Below are 23,597 nucleotides of genomic sequence, written 5' to 3' on the forward strand. Positions count from 1 at the left end.
TAAATTGCATAATATTCTATTTATAGAAATATGCATGTTACAAGCATTTTCACAGAAAATAAAGTGAAAGAGATGAAGGTGTCTGGCATAGGAATTAAGCTTGCATCCCATATTGGAGTGCCTGAGTTTGGGTCATGGCTGTGTTCCTGATCCTAGCTCCTACTAACGTACACCTTGAGAGCCAGGAGATTATGGGTCAAATAATTTGGTTCCTCCACCCATAGGAGACCTAGATTGAGCTCCTGGCTCCTAACTTTGGCTCCAGCCCACTGCCAGGCATTGTGGGCTTAACAGGACTAACCCAGCGTATGAGATCTCACTCTTTCTCTCCTTTGTCTCTCAAATAAAAATAACAAGGAAAATAAAAGTAGAAAATAAGTAAAAGATACACAAACTCCAGGATAGTGTTCAACCACAAGAGTATTAGGAGGTAGAATTGTGGATAAGAACATATAATTTGGTTTCAAAGTTATTTATAGGTTTATGGGAAATTATTATGTTCACTAACTTTCATAATTTACATTTATATTGTGTTCAGTTTTCACATATCAAATATTACATAAAACAAATTGATGCTTCAAAAATTTGAGTAATTTTAGAAGATCACAGCAAAAGTTTTTAAAAGAGAGGGCTGTGGTTTAAATTAGAACAGTTTATCCTTGTATGTCTACATTCTCCTTTCAGCAATTCTAGTTGTTTTCAAATTTGAATGTGTATTAGAATCGCCTAAGGTGTTGTAAAAAATGATATTTCTCTAGAAGACAGTGTCTGATTTAATTATACCAGGTAGGGTCGTGATAACAGAATTTTTAAATGTTCTCCCTGGTAATTCTAATATGCAATAAAGTACAATAACTATAGATCTATTCTAAAATAATAAGCATACTTGAGAGACTATCTCACTTGGTGGAAAAACAAAATGAAAATGTAAATGTTGATTAAACAAAATATCACATTTATCCCAAATGCCCTACTTTGTACTAAGCGAATGTTAAAATAAAAACAGAGTTTACAGAAATGAAATAATGATTTTCCAATCCAAAAATGCAGATGAGCCAGAAATATGTTAGCATATCTCTATAGAAATAAATGTAATATGAAATTGAATAAAATATTTCATCTGACTTCAGGAAATAAACACAACAATTCTATGAGAATAAACAAAAAGAACGTCATTAACTTAATTACATTTTTAATCTTTGTGTTCAGCAGAACCACAATGGAAATTGATACTCTTGACTTTTGGAAAGAACAATGATCTTCTATTAAATATTAATTGAAGAAATTAAATATTTAATTAAAATGAAGAAAGGTATGCTTCCTTAACTAGCAAAGAACCTTTGAGCTGTAAATATAATACTGACAGAGAAACAGTGAAACTGAAGCATTTCAGGCACAGAGAGTGGTATCACTTTTGTATATTTTTGAAGTTAGGGTGATTTATAATTTAATTCTTTGATTTCTTAGGAAATTTGTATTCAAATCAAAAAAATTACAAGAAAAATTTCCATTTACAAATTATTATTGAAAATCTAGAGGTCTTGTGAAACAATTTTATGGTTATTTTGATAGTTTTATTTTATTCCAGGAAGACTTTCATTTTTCATGTGCTGAAATTAGGTACATTAAATTTACTTGTAATATATAATAACTAAGCTGTTTAACAATTTAAAATGATGTGAATGCAATTTATTTCATAAAAACAATTGCTATTTTTTCTTATCAGGCTCTGGGCAAGAAAGCTGCAAATAATTTTAATGAATTGGAGCTCATGAATAATGTTACTCATCTAGATTTCTGTATTAGAAGAGCATAATTTTCCTATCTGTAAAGCCTTATGTATTCATTCAATGTTGCACCTATAGAAATTGATGTAGGATGCCATCGTGTGGTATGACTAAGTTCAAAAGGTAAATTAGTATTAGCCCATATATGTATATAGCACAGCAAATACTACTGGTGTCTTAGCTGTTTAAGAATGTATGAGTTCTGGTTCAAATGAAGGAAAAATGTACTCTTTTCATGGCCAGGATACCTCCTTGTCTTCCAAGCTAATAAAAGGAAATAGATACTATAAAACTAAAATTTTGGAAACAGTAGACTGGATTTACTCATAATCTCTCCATTACCAAATTTAAGTGGTTGGATGAGCCATTGGATATTACCAATTTTAGGAGGAACATATCTTCTTTTATTTCTTTAACTCTGAAGAATCTGACTCCATGTCACTCAGCTATACCAAGAGCATAGAAGAAGAAACATAATAAACACATATTTTGATTTTGAATGGAAAAGTACTGGTGCCCTAAGTCTACTGAGTGTTGTGTCTTTGGTGGAAGAGAGAAAGATAGGAGGATTGCATTCACCAAATCTGGCCATTAGGTTGCAATTTTAGCTCCCATATATGAGGGATAAAATTAATATTTGTCTTTCTGTATATAACTTATTTCAATCAACATGATGTTCTCCAGTTGCATCCAAGTAGAATTTCAATTTTTGTAGAATAATAATATTCCATTGTATATATACTGTATTTTCTTTATTTCCTTTATAAACAGTAGTGGGGTTGCTAGGTCATATGTCAAGTCTACATACTATTTACCACAGTGGCTGCACTAATTTACATTCCCACCAACCTTGTATAAACATTCCACTTTTTCCACATCCTTGTCAGCATTTGTTACTATCTTGAATAATAGCCAATCTGATGGAGCTAAAGTGATATATCATTGTGAATTTAATCTGTGCTAATCTGATGGCTACTGATGTTGAGCATATTTTCATGTATTAGCTGGCCATTTTTATTTCTTCTTTTGGAACTATCTATTGAGGTCCTTTCCCCATTTATTTCTTAAGAGAATTGGTTGCTTTTTTATTTTTTAGTTACTGACATATTCTTGATATAAATCCTTTGTTGGACAGGTGGCTCGCAAATACTTTTTCCCATTCTTTTGGATGACTATTCACTCCGGTGACCATTTTCTTTACTGTGCAGAAGCTTCTGAGTTTGACACAATCCCATTTGTTTGAGTTTGCTTTTGTTGCCTGTGCTTTTCGGGAGGGGAGAAGTATTATCCAAGAAGTTGTCATCCATAGCAATGTTTTGGATTGTTTCTCCTATGTCTTCTTCCAGAAAATTCAGAACCTCAGGTCCTGTATTAAGGTCTTGATCCTTCTTGCATTAATTTTTCTGTATAGTGAGAGTATGGATCTAATTTTACTCTTCTCTCTATACATATATCCAGTTTTGTCTGCACCATCTTTTTTAAGAGATTGCCTTTACTCCAATGAATGGCAACAGAGGATGGCCCAAGTCCTTGGGCCCTTGCACCAGCATGGGAGACGCAGAGGAAGCTCCTTGCTACTGGCTTTGGATTGCTTCAGCTCCAGCTGTTGTGGCCATTTGGAGAGTGAACCAGCAGATAAAAGACCTCTCTCTGTCTCTCTCTCTTTCTCTCTGACTCTACCTCTCACTGTAACTGTATTTCAAATCAATAAAATAACTCTTTAAAAAATATCAGTTATCTGTATGTATGTAGATTGGTTTCTGGGCTCTTTATTCTGTTGCACTGGTCTATACGTTGGTTTGTATGCTACTACTGTACTGTTTTAATTACTATAGCTTTGTAGTATGCTTTGAAGTCAGGTATTGTGATGTCTCTAGCTTGATTTTTTTTTTTTGTTCAGGATTACTTTGGCTATTCTGGGTCTTTTGTGATTCCAAATGAATTTTAAGATTGTTTTTTCTAATTCTATAAAGGATGTCATTGGTATTTTGATAGGGATGTCATTGGATCAGCAGATTTTAGGTAGTATAGACATTTTAATGATATTGAGTCTTCCAATCCATGAGCAAGGAATATCATTGAATTTGTGTGTGTGTGTCATTTCCGATTTCTGTCATCAAAGTTAGTTTGGTAATTTTAACTGTAGAGACCTTTCACTTTTTGGTTAAATGTATTCCTAAAGAATTATTTTTGTGGCTATTGAGATTGGGACTTCTTTCTTGATTTCTCTTTCAGTGAGTTTATCATTTTCATATAAACAGCTGTTTTTCTGTGTTTATTTTGTAATCTGCAACTTTGATGAATTGGTTTATCAGTTTGAACAGCTTTATGGTGGAGTATTTCAGTGTTTCTATGAACAACATGTCATCTGTAAACATGGATATTTTGATTTTGTCTTTTTTAATTTTGATATCCTTTATTTCTTTCTCCTTTCTAATTGCTCTTGCATACACTTGTAGTACTATACTAAATAAAAATGGTGAATGTAGATATCCTTGTGTTATTCCAGATCTGAAGGGAAATGCTTTCAGCTTTTTACCATTCAGTATGATATTGGCTTTTTGTTTGTCATACCTGGTTTGTGGAGGGTTTTTATCATGAAGGGGTGCTGAATCTTATCAAATGCTTTCTCTGCATCTATTGAGATGACCATATGATTTTCAATCTTCATTGATACAACTTATGTTGATATATTTATGATATTTATTGATTTGTGAATGTTGAACCACCCTTGCATCTCCATGATAAATCCCACTTGATCATGATGTAAAATATTTTTGATGCAGTTCTGGAGCCAGCTTGTTAGTATTTTGTTGAGAATCTTTGCATCCATATTCATTGAGGATGTAGGTCTCTAGTTTTATATTCATGTTGTGTCCTTGGTTTTGGTATCAGTGATGGGCTCATAAAGAGTTTGGCAGGACCAGCACTGTGGCGCAGAGGGTGTTGTTTTGATCTTTTTATATTTATTGAGACTTGATTTGTGGACTAATATATGGTCTATCATAGAAAATGTTCCATGTGCTGATGAGAAGAATGTGTATTTTGTAGTTGTTCAGTGAAATGCCCTATAAATGTTTGTTAGGTCCAATTTCTCAATAGTATGTTCCTACTGTGATATATCTCTATTGATTATCTGGATTATCTGTCCATTAATGCGAGTAGAGTGTTGAAGTCACTCACCATTACTGCATTGGTGTCTATCTCTTCTTTTAGGTCTAGTAGAATTTGCTGGATACTATCTTACCTGCCCTGTAAGTGAAACTGTTGGTGTCATGTGTGTTCATGATGCTTATTTCTTTTTTTTTTAATTTTTGACAGGCAGAGTGGACAGTGTGAGAGAGAGACAGAGAGAAAGGTCTTCCTTTACCATTGGTTCACCCTCCAATGGCCGCTGCAGCCGGAGCACCACGCTGATCCAAAACCAGGAGCCAGGTGCTTCTCCTCGTCTCCCATGTGGGTACAGGGCCCAAGTACTTGGGCCATCCTCCACTGCACTCCCGGGCCACAGCAGAGAGCTGTCCTGGAAGAGGGGCAACCAGGACAGAATCCAGTGCCCCGACCAGGACTAGAACCTGGTGTGCCGGCGCCGCAAGGCAGAGGATTAGCCTAGTGAGCCATGGCGCCGGCCACAATGCTTATTTCTAATGCAGAACTCCATCCAGAATTTCTTGTAAGCATGGTCTAGCAGTGGTAAATTCTCTTTTTGCATCTCTGGGGAACACCTAATTTCTTCTCCACTTTTTTTTTTTAAACTTTTATTTAATGAATATAAATTTCCAAAGTACAGAATATGGATTACAATGGCTTCCCCCCCATAACGTCCCTCCCACCCTCCCCTCCACTTCTAAAGAACAGCTTCATTGGATATAATATTCTTGGTTGGAATTTTTTTTCTTTTAAGACCTTAAATATATCATCTAACTCTTTTCTGGCCCACAGGGTTTCCACTGAGAAGTCTGATGGTAATCTAATTGGTTTTACTTTATATGTAACTAGATGCTTTTCTCTTACTGTTTTCAGGATTCTCTCCTTGACCTTAACTTTTGACAATCTGATTAAAACACACCTTAGAGAAGATCTTTTTTGGTTGAATCTCATTAGAGTCCTTTGAGCTTCCTGTATATGGATATCTCTTTCTTTCAAGAAATTTCAGGTAAATTTCTTATGGTATTTCATTTAGCAGGGTCTCAATGACTTTTTCCTTCTCTCCTTCAGAAGTCTCTATCAAATGAATATTTAATAGTATCATTGATATGTGATATTTTATGTATATCATAATAAGTAACATTTAAGGTATATCATAATATCATTTAATGGTATCGAATATTTCACAAAGACTTTTTTCATTCTTTCTAATGGTTTTCTCTTCATTTTTGTCTGATGGGGTTATTTCCAAAGTCTTATCCTCAGGGTCAGAAATTCTTTCCTCTATTTGGCCTATTCTGCTGTTTAAAGCTCTTAATTGGGAGTTGTGTTGTGGTATAGTAGGTAAAGTTGCAATCTGTGATTTCCCTTTTCAGAGCCTAGCATTTGCTCAGAGCAGTCAGCTACCTAAACTGAAGACATAGTCTGTGTGTGACTATGGAATTCTCCCTCAGCTAGAACTGCAGGTGACAAGGTGTGTGGCAACTTCTTCCTACTTTGACTTGGGAAGATGGTGACTAGCAGCTGGTATCTGGCTGTGCCACATAGCTGTGTCTCTTAACATCATTCCTCACTGTCCCACAGAGTCTTCATTATTTTTCACTTCCTAGCATGCTGTGTAAGTGTGGCTTCACCTTATTCAGTCATCTTGGATCAGCAATAGAATGTTTTGTAGACTATAGGTACCATAGATTTTATAGATGGGGAAGATGAACAAGGAAGACTAGAAGTCGCAGCAGCTTTGTGGGTACATGAAACTTGAAAGGAATATAGAAAACAAAGTTTGGGTAGACTTGAATGAAAGAGCATTATAAGAAGTCAGCATTGGGGATGGCGCTATGGCACAGTGGGTTAACACCCTGGCCTGAAGTGCCAGCATCCCATACGGGCACCCATTTGAGTCCTAGCTGCTCTTCTTCCCTTCCAGCTCTCTGCTATGGCCTGGGAAAGCAGTAGAAGATGGCCCAAGTCTAAGAGAATTTAGAAATGAATTAATTGAATGAATTATGAATAATTAATTGAAATTAGAAATAATTTAATTTCACTAGAAATGTTTCACACCCTTGTTTAAATTTATTTCTAGATACTTTTTGCAGTGATTGTAAATATTATTGCTTGCTTTGTTTGTTTTCCTATATTTCACTACTAGCATCTAGGAACATTTCTGAGTTTTGTCTGTTGATCTGCATCCTGTGGCTTCACTGTTATTCTCAAGATTTTGGTGGCATCTCTAGCATTTTCTATATAGCAGTTCTGGCTGCTGTAACCATTTGGGGAGTGAACCATTGGATGGAAGAACTCTCTCTGTTTCTCTGCCTCTGCCTCTCTGTAACTCTGCATTTCAAATAATAAAATAAATAAATCTTTTAAAAAATAGAACTACCATATGATCCAGTAGTTTTACTACTGGGTATACATTAAAAAGAAATGAAATCAGTATATCGAAGAGGCATCTGTACTTCTGTCTTGATGGCAGCACTATTTCCAACAGCCAAGATGTACAGAACCATACAAGTATCCTTTAGAGGATCAATAGATCAAGAAAATGTGTGTATGTTCACAATGGAATCCTATTACTCATCCATAAACAAGAACAAAATCTTGTCATTTATGACAACATAGATGGAACTCAATGAACTTATGTTAAGTGAAAAAGATAAACACTACACAAGTGCACTCGTAGGTGTAATTAAAATGTTGATTTCAAAGAAATAGAGAGTATAATGATGGTTACTAGAGGATGGCTGGAGAGGAGAAGCAAAGGAATGGCTGGGATGGGGAGATGTTAGTCGAAGCATACATGACTACTATTAGATAGAACGGATAAACTTCAAGAGCTCTATTGCACAGCATGATGAGTATACCTAGTGGTTATATATTTTATTCTTGAGAAATATAAATGGAGTTGAGGTTATGTGTTCTCACATGAAAAATTATAACTATGTGAGGTAATGCATTTTTAATTACCTAGAGGCAGCCATTTTACAATGATGCATCTGTATGCATTTAATAAACCCATACATTATAAAATTTTATTTTAAATAAAAAATTTAAAAAGTCATTAAAATAAATAAAACATACATTATTTGTAAACTTAAAATAAGTAAATAAAAGAAGAATGACAAGAGGGGCCAGTTTTATTATGGTGCAGCAGGTTAAGTCACTGCTTGTGATGCAGGCATCCCATAATGAAGTGTCAATATGAGCCCTGGCCACCCTGCTTCTGATCCAAGTTCCTGCTATTGCACCTGAGAAGGCAGTAGAAGATGGTCCAAGTACTTGGATCCCTGCTATCCATGTACAAAACCACAGGATGGAGCTCCACGCTCCTGCCTTCAGCCTGGGCCAGACCTGGCTGGTGCAATTATTTGGGGAGTGAACCAGTTTACCAGTTTATGAAAGATTTCTCCCTTCTTTCTTCTCTCATCTCTCCTCCCTCCCTCTCTTCCTTTCTGTCTTATTCTCTCCCCCCCCTTTTTCTCTCTCTAGATTACAAATAAATACATACATAAGTCTTTTTTTAAAAAATGACAACCAAAAAAGAAAACAGGTGAGGAGAATCGGTCATTTTAATGCCTGTAACATTTTAAATGTACCCACTTCACCAAATATAAGTTAGAGACTCTTGAGATAAGCATGGTCATTTATATGGAGTTTATGTAAAATAAAGTATCCCAAATCTGGAAGTTGTTATACTCCCTGATCATATAAGATAAACTTAATATCACAGATAGAAGAAAACAATAATGTCTGCTTTACTCGTTATACAATTTCTTGTAGCCATGCCATTTAATTCAATATATTAATTTTTTAAGATTTATTTTATTTACTTGAAAGGCAGTTACAGAGAGCCAGAGAGAGAGAGAGAGAGGTCTTCCATCCATTGGTTCACTCCCATATGACCGCAATGGCCAGAGCTGAGCTGATCTGAAGCCAGGAGCCAGGAGATTCTTCCAAGTCACCCATTGAGTGCAGGGGCCCAGAGACTTGGGCCATCTTCCCCTGCTTTCCCAGGCCATGGCAAAGAGCTGGATCAGAAGTGGAGCACCCATATGGGATGCCAGTGCTGCAAACTGGGGATTTAACCTGCTGCGCCACAGCACCGGCCCCTCAATATAAGAATTTAAAAAGATAATGATGAAGTTGATTTTTGAAAAAGATTAATGCTACTGAATAGAAGCTGTGTGTATTTAGACCAAATGACTTGTTAAGCCCTCTCTGGCTCAGAATCTTCCTCAGCCATTTTCATAAGGGAGTTTTAATACTTAAAAAAAATATTTTCCTCTAGTTCTGGGAATAAGAAAGTAGCTTAATAGATGTAGCCATTATACAATGATACATATGTATACATTTAGTAAATAATAATAACACACACTTTAAAATTTTAATGAAAACATTTTAAATAAAAAGTCACTCAAAGTAAAGAAAACGTATGTTATCTGTAAACTTAGAATAAATAAAAAGTGACAAGAGGCACCAGTGTTATAGAGCACCTCCCAAAGGTGATAATAATAAAACTGGATAAAATATAAAAGCCAAGTATTTAAAGAAGTGGAGGGCAAGCAGGCAAAAGCAGTAGGGGTTGAATTCTTGAAGAAAGACATGCATGTGGCTGACACAATGTGACTTCCCTTTAGGGGATGCTCCAGTCTCCCCAGTGCAGAACGACAAACACTCAAGGGAAGGCTTACTGCATTAGGTGTCAGAGGAGCTTGGGTTTTCCAGAGTACATGGAAGTTAACAAGAGAATTCCCAGAAAGCAGTGTCATGGAGGATAAAGGCACATAATCTGTATGTAAAGGATCTCTCAAATCTTTGGGTGGTCTATGAACTTTGCACATGTGGAAGTTACTCCAAAGCCCAGAGCAGAGAGAAGCAGCTGGAAGGTTGAGGGGCTGACGAGAAATTCTAGCTGTGAACCATTGCCAGGATGATTTTGGAATTCATAGACTTCTAAACACAAAGAGCTATTAAAATTTCCCAATTGTCTATTAAATTCCAAAAGACCATACCTAAAGAGTAAAGAATATTTTCCAGGACTTAGGGACTTTCCCTGAGACTAAAGCACTAATCGAACACAGATCCTATTAATAAAATGAAAACCAAATCTTCACAAGTTCAAGATAATTAGCCAAATTAAATGACAGGTTACAAGAAATATTAAAATTCTTAATGGAACATTACCAGAATCCTGAGTTGTTATGATATTCTTAGGTATTATATGAAATGATATAATAATAAAGAGACTTTATCTGTCAGAGACTTGCTGTAATACCTTAAAAATAGCAAATAATGTATTAAAAATAGTATGCCTAAAAATAAAAAATGTCAATAGATTACATAAGTAGTAAAACATTTCATTACCCAAAATAAGACAGGCAAAGAAACACAGTAGGACAAAGAAAGTTGAAACACATAGAATTCAAACACAAAAATTGACAGCTGTAAACCCAATCATAAATTTTAAATTAAATGTAAATGAATTAAAGATACCAATTAAAAGACAAAAAAAGTCAAACTCCATTTTAAAAATATAGTCATATACTGCTTAAAAATATATCTGTATGGGCCAGCACTGTGGCTCAGCAAGTCAAAACCTCAGTCTGCAGTACCGGTATCCTGTATGGGCACCAGTTTGAGTCCCAGCTTCTCAACTTCCAATCCAGCTCCCTGCTAATGCACCTGGGAAAGCCCAGAGGATGGCCCAGGTCATTGGGTCCCTACATTCACATAGGAGATTTGGAAGAAGCTCCTGGCTCCTGGCTTTGGATCCATTCAGCTCTGGCCTTTGCAGCCATCTGGAGAGTGAACCAGTGGATGGAAGACCTCTCTCTCTTTCTCTGTCTCTACCTCTCTCTATAACTCTGTCTTTGAAAAAAATAAAATACATCTATAAAATGCATATGTAAATTAATTATTTTTTTGAGAGAGAGATAGAGATATGGAGTCCTCTGGTTTGTCAGAGGCTCAGGAACCAGGAATTGAGTGCAGGTCTCCAACTGCGTGGCAGGAATACAATTACTTGAGCCATCCTTACCTCATCCCAGGATCTGTATAAACAGGAAGCTGGAGTAAAGAGCCAGAGTTAGGAATTGATGGTGCTCCAGTGTTGGATGCCAGAGTCTTAACTGGCAATTTAACTGCTAGGCCAAACTTTCACCCTGAGATGTATTTGAAGTTAAAACAGAAAAAAGTGAAAGGAAATAAGTAGGAGGAAAATATGGATATGCATTTTGTGTGTGTATGTAAAATGAAAAATATAAGAATTATTAACTTGGTGTGGAAATATTAATATCAGACAAAATAGATTTTGAGAGAGAAGTTATTATCAGAAGTAAAGAGATATTTCATAATATATAATGGTCTATTCCTCTAAAAACATTAAAATAAGAAATGTGTGCATAATTGATGAGAGAAACAGAAAAAGTAAATCAGCACTCACAGATGTGATTAGTCAAATCTACAACTACAGCTGGTGATTTCTATCCTCTGTGCTCACTAATAGAAATTTTAAAACTTGGTAAAGATAGAATTTTTAATTATATAATCAAACACTTTTGCCTCATTTGATACATAGTTCACCATACAGAAATGCAGAATGCATACTGTTTTCAGATGTATCTGGTGCAGACCACAAAGCCTCATTAAATTTTAAAAAAATTTATGAAGTATGACCTCTGATAAGAATGAAATTAAATCTAAAAAAATTATTAGCAATAATTGCACATATTTTTGGGTTGCAGTGCAACATTTTTTTTTATTTGACAGGTAGAGTTAAAGACAGAGAGAGAGAGACAGAGAAAAAGGTCTTTCTTCCGATGGTTCACCCCCCAAAATGGCCGCTTCGACCGGCACTGCACTGATCCAAAGTCAAGAGCCAGGTGCTTCTTCCTGGTCTCCCATGCGGTTGCAGGGGCCCAAGCACTTGGGCCATCCTCCACTGCCTTAGAGGAGCAAGTGGGACTAGAACCCAGCACCCATATGGAATGCCAACACTGCAGGCGGAGGATTAACCAAGTGAGCCATGGCGTCGGCCCCGCAGTGCAACATTTTAACACATGTAAACTGTGGGTACTGATCAAATCAGAGTGATCAACATTTTCTCTTACTGTAGGATAGGTGTTCTAGAGCTCAAGGAATTAAATTTTGTATGCATAAAATGTAAAAAAAAAGATGGCTATAAAATTCACAATTGGGGAATTAAAATGTATACATTTAAAAACCATGGGTCATGATGAACTCACTAGAGATAATAGAAAATCCTTTGCATTGAGTTTTTTTTTTTTTTTTTTTTTTTTTTTTTTTTTTTTTGACAGGCAGAGTGGACAGTGAGAGAGAGAGACAGAGAGAGAAAGGTCTTCCTTTGCCGTTGGTTCACCCTCCAATGGCCGCCGCTGCAGCCGGTGCACCGCGCTGATCCGATGGCAGGAGCCAGGATCCAGGTGCTTTTCCTGGTCTCCCATGGGGTGCAGGGCCCAAGCACCTGGGCCATCCTCCACTGCACTCCCTGGCCATAGCAGAGAGCTGGCCTGGAAGAGGGGCAACCGGGACAGAATCCGGCGCCCCGACCGGGACTAGAACCCGGTGTGCCGGCGCCGCAAGGTGGAGGATTAGCCTATTGAGCCACGGCGCCGGCCTGCATTGAGTTTTAATGAAGACACATCTCAAAACTGACATTTGAGGGAAATCTAATAGCTTTGAATACATTTCTTAGAAAGCAATAACAGTTACAAAAATTAAGAAGCTAAAAGGAGAAAAAATGCTCTCAAAGTAAATAGAAAGAAAGAAAAATAAACAAACAAGGAAAACAAACCCCCAAATCAGTAACTATGAGATAATGCCATCATATGGTTAGTCACAGAGAATTTCAATGTATACCAGCAAGCACAGGTCATTTAGTTTAGTGGCCGAAGCTCCAGTTGAGACGCTCACTTCTAGTATCGGAACATCGGGCTTGGACACCTGCCCCTCGACTGCACTTCACTGCTGATGCAGACCCTGAGAGGCAGCAGTGACTGCTCAAGTAATTGGGTTCTTGCCACCCACACTGGAGATCTGGATTGAGTTCCTGGCTCCCAGTTTTGGACCAGCCCCAAACTGGAATAGCAATAAGAGTGTGCTCTATTTCTCTCTCTCTCTCTCTTAAAAAGGAGTTAAAAATATCCATCTTTTGCTTAAGCACCACCAAATAAAAATGCTGAAGAGGCATCTGAACTAAAACTAAATCGAAACCTAATGTATTTGATTTTTCAAGACAAGCTATTGGCATCTAATCTATTAATTAATGACCTTGTTTATAAAAGAATTTCAAGAGGAAAGTGGAATGTAAATACAAATTAGTCTTATTGTAATTAATTATTGTACTTTATCCCTGTGAAAGTGTTATATAACCCTTAAGAGAAAATTAATGATGACATTTCAAGGATAATCAAGGGTAAAAAATCTTCTGAAAGCCTATATAACAAAGTGACAAGATAACTTTTCAGGACACACATTTATCCTAGGAAGGTGTATCCTTAAGATGAATGTAGCATAGATGACCATTTTGAAAAACCTCATCGTGGTGGGTGTGATTTAAGGAAAGGAAAAAGGACTTGCAAATCCCAAAGGACCCTGGGTGAACTGGCTATGCTCCTGGAATTTCCCCATTAAAAATTCATTCTGTAGAGTCAATAGCTTTGGGCCCTAAGGAGTCCTCCTTGAAACTTCAGTAACTATTGGAAGAAAAAAACCTCAAGATATGGCAAACTAGCACCTCAAAAATCACTAGATGAAGCTAGCAAAGCATCATGAAGTGATAGAAATCTCCCATATTTAACCAATAGGTTTAGGTATAATCTATTCTGAAAATCATGTAGGAAATACAGTGTTTTTGAATTGTTAAGAGTGCTGTAGTAAATTATTCTAAAACCAGGAAAATAATCTCAGAGCCCAAAGTATAAAAAAATGCAATGTAAATTTTAGGATTTCAATCATAACCAAAATAGGCAGGTCTTTGGTTTTTGTTGTTGTTTGTTTTGTTTGTTTATTGCTGGAAAATTTTGATTAGAAGGCAAAGAGATGACTACCACAGAAATACCTGAGCTTATTGTCATTGCTAAGATGACAAATACCCAAATAAAAACATAAAAAAGTAGTTGCTTGGACTAATTTCTTTTTCTGTTTGTTTTTGTCTTGTTACTAAAAAGTCATTTATATTATGTAGTGTGTGAGATTTAAAAAAAATATTAAATATATACAAATATCTGAGATATAGGGAATCTATACAAATAAAGGACAGCCTCAGGAATCTGACCTTTTGGGATTGTTTAATTTAAAAATATCAGTGTCATTTCATAAATGCCTCTCTATTTTTCTTATTATTCCAATGAATTGGACAAATATTGCCCCCTTCAGGCCAAAAATGGTTTACCAGTGAATTTTTGCTAATTTCCAGAGGCTGAAACTGTGGCAGGAAATCACAAGGCTACAGACTTAAATGGAAACTCCAGTCAGTGGTAAGGGGGCGAGTTCCAGCAAAGGAATTTTCAAAACACAACTAACTGTTCAACACCGAGGTCATTTTCAAATCCAGGTTTGAATCTTGAAAGGCAGATAAAAGGAATAAGAAGAATACCAATTTGGTTCAGCCTTCACTTTCAGACTGCAATCCTTTCTCTTTTAAACATAAATTGTTTCTTGTCATACTCCTGGCTAAAACCTTCCAGTAACTTCCTTTTGCATTTGGAGTAAAAGTGGAACTCCTCCTTGGGATTTATGAGGCTGCATGGTCTGGCTTCGGTGCCAACCTTCACCCTTCCCCCTTCCCTTCCCTCCCTCCTCTGTAGGCCACCTTTTTAGGGACTACAGTGATGGAGCCCTTTACTTCTCTGGGCCCTGTGTACCCTTCACTGGACAGTGCCCTCTGCAGGCACAAGGCAAGCTCATTCTTTTCCAGCAGATCTCCACCTACAGTTTCTTCATTAAGAGATCTTCCCTGGCTCTCTATATTGGAATTCTCCAGTTACTTTGCATCTTGTCATTTGGTTGATTGCACTCATGGGAATTAAAGCCACCTATAATTACCTCATTTGCTTATGGATTTAGTTGTTGTCTATTTTAGATTATAAGCTATGTGAAATTGGGCAGAATTTTATTTGTCTTGTGCCCCATTATATCTCTAGGTCTTAACATGGACCCTGGCCTACAGTGGAGATAATAGTTATGTATAGTTTCCTGTTATTTTTACCATTGTTCCGAGTCTCAACAAAAGCCACTTGGACAACCAGATTATCCTGCCCCAAATGTCAATTTGCTTTCTTCCTTTTAAATCAAGTGGAAACAGTTAAAGTTTGAAGTGACCAGATTTTGGAAATATCTGGAAGGACCATCTGATAGATTGAATGTGGAATGTAATCAAAATAGAATCAGAGATGATTTCAGTATCTGAGTTACCAGTAGGGTAGATGTTCCATTCTCAGAGTAAATTAGGATGTGAACAGGTGTGGGAAGAGGGAAAAGAGTTTGATTTTGGATATGTTAGCTTTATGCATATGTGTAAGTTGATTTAAATGAAAACAATATGGAGGTAGTTCATTATAGAATCACAGGAAAATCTCATGCTCCTAAGGATAAAGACCAACATAAAATTTTTATCCCTGGAAACTTTACTAACATGATTAATTGAATGATTGAATGATTCAGGAGTGGGGATTTTTTTTTTTTTTTGCTAAGGGCCATTTATATATTTGTAATATCACTCACGTGTCACAGAAAATCATCAATTTCAAAATTAGCCTGCTATAGATTCATGGCATTTTGAGTCCTGATTGGAGTTGCCTTGGCAGGGCCAGACCTAATAATTATGCAAGGCTTTTATTGCCTGTGGGCCGGGCATTCCCTGCCGTTGATAAATCAATCAGCCATGTGCTTCCAGAACCTGTTCTATTCAGCTCTGCCATGGGATGAATTTGGTGCAGATCTTTTTTTCCATAAGCTCATTAACCTCGCCCTGTAACACAGAAAAGGTCTTACATTTTGCTGCTAAAAACACAGATAATATTTCTCCTTCAGCCTTTTCCTTTGCTTTAAAAACATTCACCTGAGTGGTGCCAAATTACCAAGTATTAGATGAAGCTGTGTGTCTTTTTTAGAGGAAAATGATGCCTTTGACTTCTCCATACGCAAGGACTTGACCCTTAAAATTTTATAAGAACATGGGCTAATTGACCCTTGGTATGTGTCCCTCTTTTCTTTCTTCTTCTTGTTTGTTGTTTGCAAGTTAGGCAATGTATGGCTGGAATTATCTCAGAATTCTATTCACCTGAATCGACTAAGCAATTTGTAAGCATAGTGTATCATGTGTGCATGCAGTTATAAATGAAAATAGTTGTCTACTTATGATATAATAGTCGCTTTAAGCAGTACTATTTTAATGAATTACTATGTTTTTGTACTATTTTTCATGCTAATTATGGACATTTTACAATGCTCTATGAAAAACTCTCCTTTAAGACATAGAGCTATGGAACACCAGTCAGAAAAACAAAATAAATATGAGGGACATATTTTTAACTGTTGCTTGAGTGGAGGAAACTGGGTCCTTTGTATTTTGTGCTTTGAAGAGAGATACTAGTGCTGGGATGGAGAAAGGCAGGGCTGTAGCACAGAAGATAACAGGTTGCCTGGATTAATTGGAGTTCTACAGAGAAAGAAACCAATAGGGTATGTGTGTGTGTTTGTGTGTATGTGCAAAATAAGCAATTAGCTTAGGTGATTATGAAGGCTGACAAGTCCCAAGACCTGCAGTTAACAAGCTGAAGATCCAGGAGAGCGATGTGTAGTGTAGTAATGTTCTAGTTCAAAGACCTGAGAATCCGGAGAGCCAATGAAGAGACTATCTGAGTCCAAATGTCAGAAAAAGCTATTGTGCCAGCTCAGATAATTAGGTATGAGTTCCCCTTACTGGAAAGAGCAGTCTTTGGCTGATTGAATGAGGGTCACCCAAATTAGGGAGAGTGATCTGCTCTACTCAGTTCACTAATTCAATTCATCTCGTCCAACAGCACTCTCACAGACACACTTATAACAATGTCCTACCGAACATTTGGGAACCCTGTGTCCCTGGCAAGTTGACACGAAGTCAGCCATTATATCATCACATAAATATGACTGGGCATTTATTTTCATTACAGAAACCTGAAGATTCTAGCTCAAAAAAAAGAAAAAGGTCAACATAATTTAAATTGGTATCCATGTATTTCCATTATCCCCAAGAGAGTCTACTTTAGCCCTTAGATGGTGTTTCCATATCTCTATGAAAATTACAGGATTCTTCTAAAACCAAATTGAGAGTGAAAAGTCTTGGAGTCTTATTCTGAATCTGCAGTCCTGATTATTTCTCATGGGTGGTCTTAGAAAAGTCAGTTCACCTTGTGGAATCTTGATTTCCTCGGATACAAGAAGGACACTGAGCCAGTGAATCCTATGGTTCTTTCATGTGGATAGCTCTTGGAACTCTCTCTCTCCTCTACTGCTCTGGCTATTTGGCCTCCTCTTTGGTTGACATGAACACCCAGTCATCAGCCAAAGAACAAGTTTTAGGGGTGAGCATGGTAGTTGCTGGAGTAGAGGAGGCAAAGACAAAGAATTTGCTAATCTGAATTGTTCATGCTAACCATGGTTTGAAGAAATGAAAGGACTATAGTACCCAAGATGTCCCAGATATGATTATATTCACATAATCATAAAAACTAAACCATCTTCCTTTCTTTATTTCCTCTATTTTTTCTTGTTCCACTCAAGTGTCTACCCAGGAGACAAACTTCTAATTTCCTAAATTTCTTCATCACTAAAGCACAGAGGGTCTTCATTATTCTGAGTTAGTTTCACTTTTAGTGTCTCCCTAATGGTAACTTGATCTGTTCCCAAACTGGGCTGACCACACTAATCTCTGTTGTCTTAGTTATATAAAACTAAGTTTACCTCCTACCATACCTTACGTGGATTGTTAAACAGACCTATTTTTTCCATCAACCTTGTATTTGTACTGCTATTTCGTGTGTGTGTATGTGTGTGTGTGTGTTTAGCTTTGTGTGTGATTGATATTGTGGGTTTTTGATGTGTCTGTTTTGATTCAAGCCTGTTTTCTCTCAAATTATTAGAACTCTCTTTTTTAAAAAATAATTTATTTGATAGGCACAGAGAGAGAGAGAGAATGCTCCCATGTGCTGACCCACTCCCCAAGTGCCCTAAACAGCTGGAGCTGAGCAGAAGCCAGGAGTCAGGTTCTCCATGTGGGTGGCAGGAACCCAAGCACTCGAGCCATCATCACTATCTCCAAGAATTTGCATTAACCAGAAGTTGGAATCGGGAACCAGAGCTAGGAGCCAAACCCAGGTACTCCAGCGTGGGCTGTGAGGGGCTTAAGCAGTGTCTTAACCATTAGGACAAATGCCCTCCCTAATTCTGATTATTTTAAAAATATACTTGAATTTGAGCATACTAATATATTTTATATTCAATTTTGTCTTTCATCATTTTACTCCCCAAAGTAACCTAAATGCAAATGAGCTGAGAAGACATTATTCAAGGTAGCTGTCCACATATTGGAGTAAAAATACTGCAATTGTCCCATTGTTGTGACACACCAAGGCAGCCAAATAGGATCGTTCAAGTCCTAAAGAGAATTTCAGGGGTCTGAATTATGCTCTGGCTGTCTACATCAATCAAATTAACTGCCTCTTTTCCAGTTCTCATTCATGCAGTAACATATAGCTACAATTAAAGGTGAATGTGATGGCACAGCTTTCTGACAGTGAGACCTGCTCAGCAACAGAGCATATGAACAGCAAATCATTTCCACTTCGGATTATAGGAAACCCCACTGAGTCAGGGTTGGTTTAAATGTGTCTCTGTGGGAAGAAAAGAGAGCAAATGTCTCCTGATAACTCCTCTTGTGCTTCCACTTATTTAAGTATATTCTTTCATAAATATACAGCATTCTGTTTTTGTGTCCTCCCCAAACAATTTTATTTTTCTTTTTCATATCTGTAAGCCAAATTACCACTGTCTTGGGCCTATCAATTTATGACACTGCTGAATATATCTGGTAGTTATAATGTGACTGCCTACTGAGCCAGGAGGAAGAATTTACAGCACTGCCACTCACCAGGCCTCTCCTGGCTCACGGGTAACACTGATGGAGCTCCAGAACCCACAATTTAGAGACTGTTCACTACATTAGGATTAATAGAGCAGTATGTGAAACTGAACGTGAGATCTTGGAAAAGAGAACTGGTGAAGCATTTTACGCAACCTTTTTATCTTTTTGTATGTATTCACTTGTCACACCTTCTCCCTGCTACGTATCTGTATGCTTAGGTGTGCTTGATTCTTTGGACACTTTGGACACAAAGTGATGTCTGCGTGATGACTGAGAACAGGCAGGAGGAAAGCAGAGAAGTTGGAAGCTCTTCTGAGATGAAACAGGGATCTTGCCCGTGGAGTTAGGGAGCCCGGATGGTTCCGTTGTTTTCGCTGAAGCTCTAAGAGTTTCCGAGGCTACCTTACCTCCACCACCTTCACCATCACGTTAGCCATAGGTTGTAGGCAGAAGATGCACCTGGAATTTCTTCAGCAGAGATTGACACGACTTCTATTTACGTAAAGTGCCTCAGAGGCCGATCGGCAGAACCGTAACAGAAAGCTGCCAGTTTCGTTTCTCAGCGTGGTGTGAATTGCTCTGTCCAACCGGCTGGCTCTCTAGCAGTCTGTGTCTCCCAGACAGATGGGATTGTCAGGGAAGTGGCCTGGGTGCCAAATGCAGTTCACCATTTATCGTGAAAAGAACATGAACAGTACCAGATTAAGACCCACAGGCATTTGGGGAGTTGAGAGAATATTTTCAATATTTAAAAACTCATGGTCTTTAAAGGGGGACTCTTGAAAATCACTGCTGGCTATTTCTAGCCCAGCAAGAAGAGAAGCTGGTGACAGGGATACAGGTGACTTTGCTTCTGCTGATTCACTTATCACAAGCTCTCTGCTTGATACAAAGGATTTTCATAAAGTTTGCAGAAAACATCTTATCAAGAAACTGTACAGAGTTTTAAAAACTTCTTGCACCAAAATAAACTTATCTTCTATTTTCCCACATATTTTATGACGTATTCTTGTCTCAGTGCACTAATCAATGATTGATACATCAGCCAGTGGTGCTGAGGAGTCAGTGTTACAATATTGTTTTCCATGACACAGGTGGTTGTGTTCAATTTCAATGCTTAGGATCAGCTTTTTTCTTTGAACGGTTTTTGTGAAGAAAAAAATAGAGAATGAGAACTGCTTGACATCAGCTCTGGCTCAACAAGACTCAGGTTAGTGAACTATTGGGAACAGCCATGAATTTAGTGACATATCACTTCTGAGATGATGGATGCCTAGCAATTACTGATCTTATATTGCACCGACAGGGTTGGCATTGAAAGTGGAAGCTGTTCAGAATGATAAATGGATATGACAATTTATTAGAGATAGAAGGCATGATTAGTGTTCGATGTAGATGCATCCTTTTGAAAAGGAAGTAGGAGAGGAAAGAAAACAGAAACCAAATAAAACAGGAGAGATTTAGGATATAAAAATTAAATTTTAGAGAAAAGACATCTTTGCAGTGTAAACTCAATTTATAAACAAAGCAGAAATTCTAGACATTTAGCAGCTCTGCAGCTTTGCAGTAGTGAAGCTATGTATTAAAATGTTATTCAAGTTTCACATACTCATAGGACAATTCTCAATTCTCCTAACTGAAATCTTCCTCACACCCTCAGTGACCCCTCTATGGTTCATATTCAGCAGCATCTGATGCCTGTTTAGAGAGTCTTTTGAATCTGCACTAAAACCCCTGATATTAATGCAGTCCTTGGAGCATTTTCCCGCAAAAGAAAATCCGGTTAACTCTTTTTGTGCTGAGTTTCCTTTTCTCAAATGAAAATGGAGAACATGAAGTAACAGGACTTAAAGTGCCATGGAATGAAAATACTGCCCTAAACCCATGTCTCTATGCCTTGTGTTTTGGAAAAACTGATGGAAGAGATACAATGTGCCATTGATAATTTTATATATATATATACATATATATACACACACACACATATATATCTATATACATACATACACTCATATCAATTTAAATCTTATCTTTTAAAAGATATTTAAAACACCAGAAAGCTTTTAAAATGCTCTATAAAGTAGCCAGAAATCCACTGGGTTTTGCTTCTAGGAAACAAACTGCCGCAGGGTTGGTTCTGTGGCATAGTAGGTTGAGCTGCTGCCTGCATCGTATATAGGTGCTGACATCTCCCATGAGTGCCAGTTTGATTCCTAATTGCTCCACTTCCAATCCAGTTCCCTATTAATGTGCCTGGGAATGCCACAGATAATGGTCCAAGTCCTTGGTCCAAGTCCTTGCATGATGGTCCAAGTCCACATTCTACATCCACGTGGCAGATCCAGAGTAAGCTGCTGGCTCCTGGCTTCAGCCTGGCTTAATCCCAGCCATTGCAACCATTTGGGGAGTGAACCTGGGGAAGAAAGAGCTCTCTCTTTCTCTCTGTCTCTCCCTCTCTCTGTAACTCTGCCTTTGAAATACAATAAATAAATCTTAAAAAAGAAAAAAGAAACAACCAGCCTTCATGACTTCTTGAAATTTTGATATACAAAAATGGTTCATTGGCGGATAGGAATTCCTTCCTCTTGTGTGTTCATAGATACACATATATTATGTACCATATACTGTATTATCAGCCTTTCAAACTAATGGATCTTGTCTAGGAACCTAGAAAACCTTCAGGTCCTGGTTTGCGATTTACTGATTTCACTTTTTTCATTCTTGTAAATTGGTCACTAAGTTCTTTGGCCTTCCTACATGAATGTCTCCTTCTTGTCACTGAATTCTTTGAACAGAATGTATCACTAAGAAATAGTGAAAGAAGATTCACTATCTGGATAGATTATTAGGAAAGTCTCCCTCATCTGTTCTTGAAATCAGCCTCTTCATTCACTAAAAATGTTAAAGGCACCGCTATATGTCATATTTTAAGATTTTATTACAACCTTCCATAATTGTTTCTCTAGTTTTATAAAAGTATTCTTGGATTTTCTCCTACCTCTCTGGATTTTCCTAAGATTTGATTTGTTGCTTGCTTTAATATTATTCTCCTTTTTCTAGACATTGATTAATGGGATTCTTCAAAAGTCTACCGAAGCCTCCTTCTCATGCTACTCTGTGTTGTTGTGCTGCTGTAGCTTTTTGTTTGTCAAGGCAATGTCTCTTGTGCCCATGATTTCAATCACCACCTTCATCTGGATGATTCACAGCCCAGACTGCCTCCCTGACATCGCCACTAGAGAATGCAAAAGCTTCACCTCAGCATGTAAAGCAATAAACTCACAACCCTGCCCCCTCCCAACCACACTGTGCCCTCTTCTGTAGTTCTTTGTTGTCGTGAATGGCATCCTGATCGTGCTGGTTACTCAACCTGAGAAAGAAGGGACTAGCCTTGAAATTTTCTCTCCTTGTTGCTTCCCCTCATGTCTAATCATCACCAGATTCTATTGCTTTTTCTTCCAAATACCACATAAGCCACCTGCCTCCTTCCGTTTGTTTTGCCACCAACCTAGTGTATGCTATATGGCAACGGCATTCCGTGTGTTTTCTCTAACAAAGCCAACGGTGGTGATAATAAAAATGATGAGGAGGTGTTAATAATAATAAATATTATAAAATCTATACAACTACTAAATTACATTAGCATATTCATTATGTTGTCATTGTATATTGTACTATAACATGCTTATTAATATAATAATAATTAACTGTGCTTACTCTGTGCCAGGTATCTGTAATGGGCACTTTTAATAGACAGCCTCATTAATTCCTCATAAGCACTCAATAAGAAATGTGTACAATTACTCCATTTTATAGACAAAGACATTTCAGTTTAGAAAAGTTATCTTGACTTGCCCAAGGTGACTTAGGTATAGTACTCGACACCTCTGATCATGTCACAACCTGGAATCATCCATACACACTGCCTCCCTCCCTCCTCACTGTGCGACATAAAACACACCTAGTGCTTCTTGTGGCTTATAAGACGAAGTTGAACATCCCAAACACCTCCACAGCCTCATTTCCTTGTGAACTCAGTGATTCAGCCACACTATGGTTCTTTGTTTTCCTTATATGCTGTATGATCCCTTTCACCACATGGACCTGCACATCCTATCCCCTCTGCTTACAGTACTACTTCACTTCCCTGACCCTCTCCCAATTACACACCAGGATATATCATGTACCTCTCTCTCAGGACACTTACTTACCAGGATTTATAGTACCATGTAGCTCTCCTCCATCATACATCATACTCACCAACATAGAGATTTACTACCTATATGTATGATTTCACATATACATGCATGATTTTAATGTGAAATTTTGATCTCTTGGCTTGATTGTAAGTTCTATTGAGAAAGAACTGTAACTATGTTTTAATTATTTTTAAAAAATTATTTGAAGAGCAGAGAGAGAAAAATACTGAAAGACAGAGGACAGGCAGAAAGAACTTCCATCTACTGGTTCGTGCCCCCAGTGCCCACAAAAGCCAGAGTAGGTATGGGACTGAAGCTGGA

The 23,597-nt window shown here is 37.4% G+C and overlaps 1 protein-coding gene across 23 annotated transcripts in view; it reads right to left on the minus strand.

Moving 5' to 3' along the window:
- TMEM232 (transmembrane protein 232) overlaps positions 1–23,597 on the minus strand; it is a 343,834-nt gene that overhangs the window by 79,837 nt on the left and 240,400 nt on the right. Inside the window, exon 12 of one of the 23 annotated variants that reach the window (XR_011381961.1) lies at positions 5,857–6,011. The exons of the other annotated variants lie outside the window; for them this stretch is intronic. The gene's annotated coding sequence lies outside the window, so the exon portion shown is untranslated. The remainder of the gene's footprint in view (positions 1–5,856; positions 6,012–23,597) is intronic. 23 annotated transcript variants of the gene reach the window in all.

This window comes from Oryctolagus cuniculus, chromosome 14, assembly GCF_964237555.1.
Source record: "Oryctolagus cuniculus chromosome 14, mOryCun1.1, whole genome shotgun sequence".
NCBI classification, from domain to species: Eukaryota; Metazoa; Chordata; class Mammalia; order Lagomorpha; family Leporidae; genus Oryctolagus; species Oryctolagus cuniculus.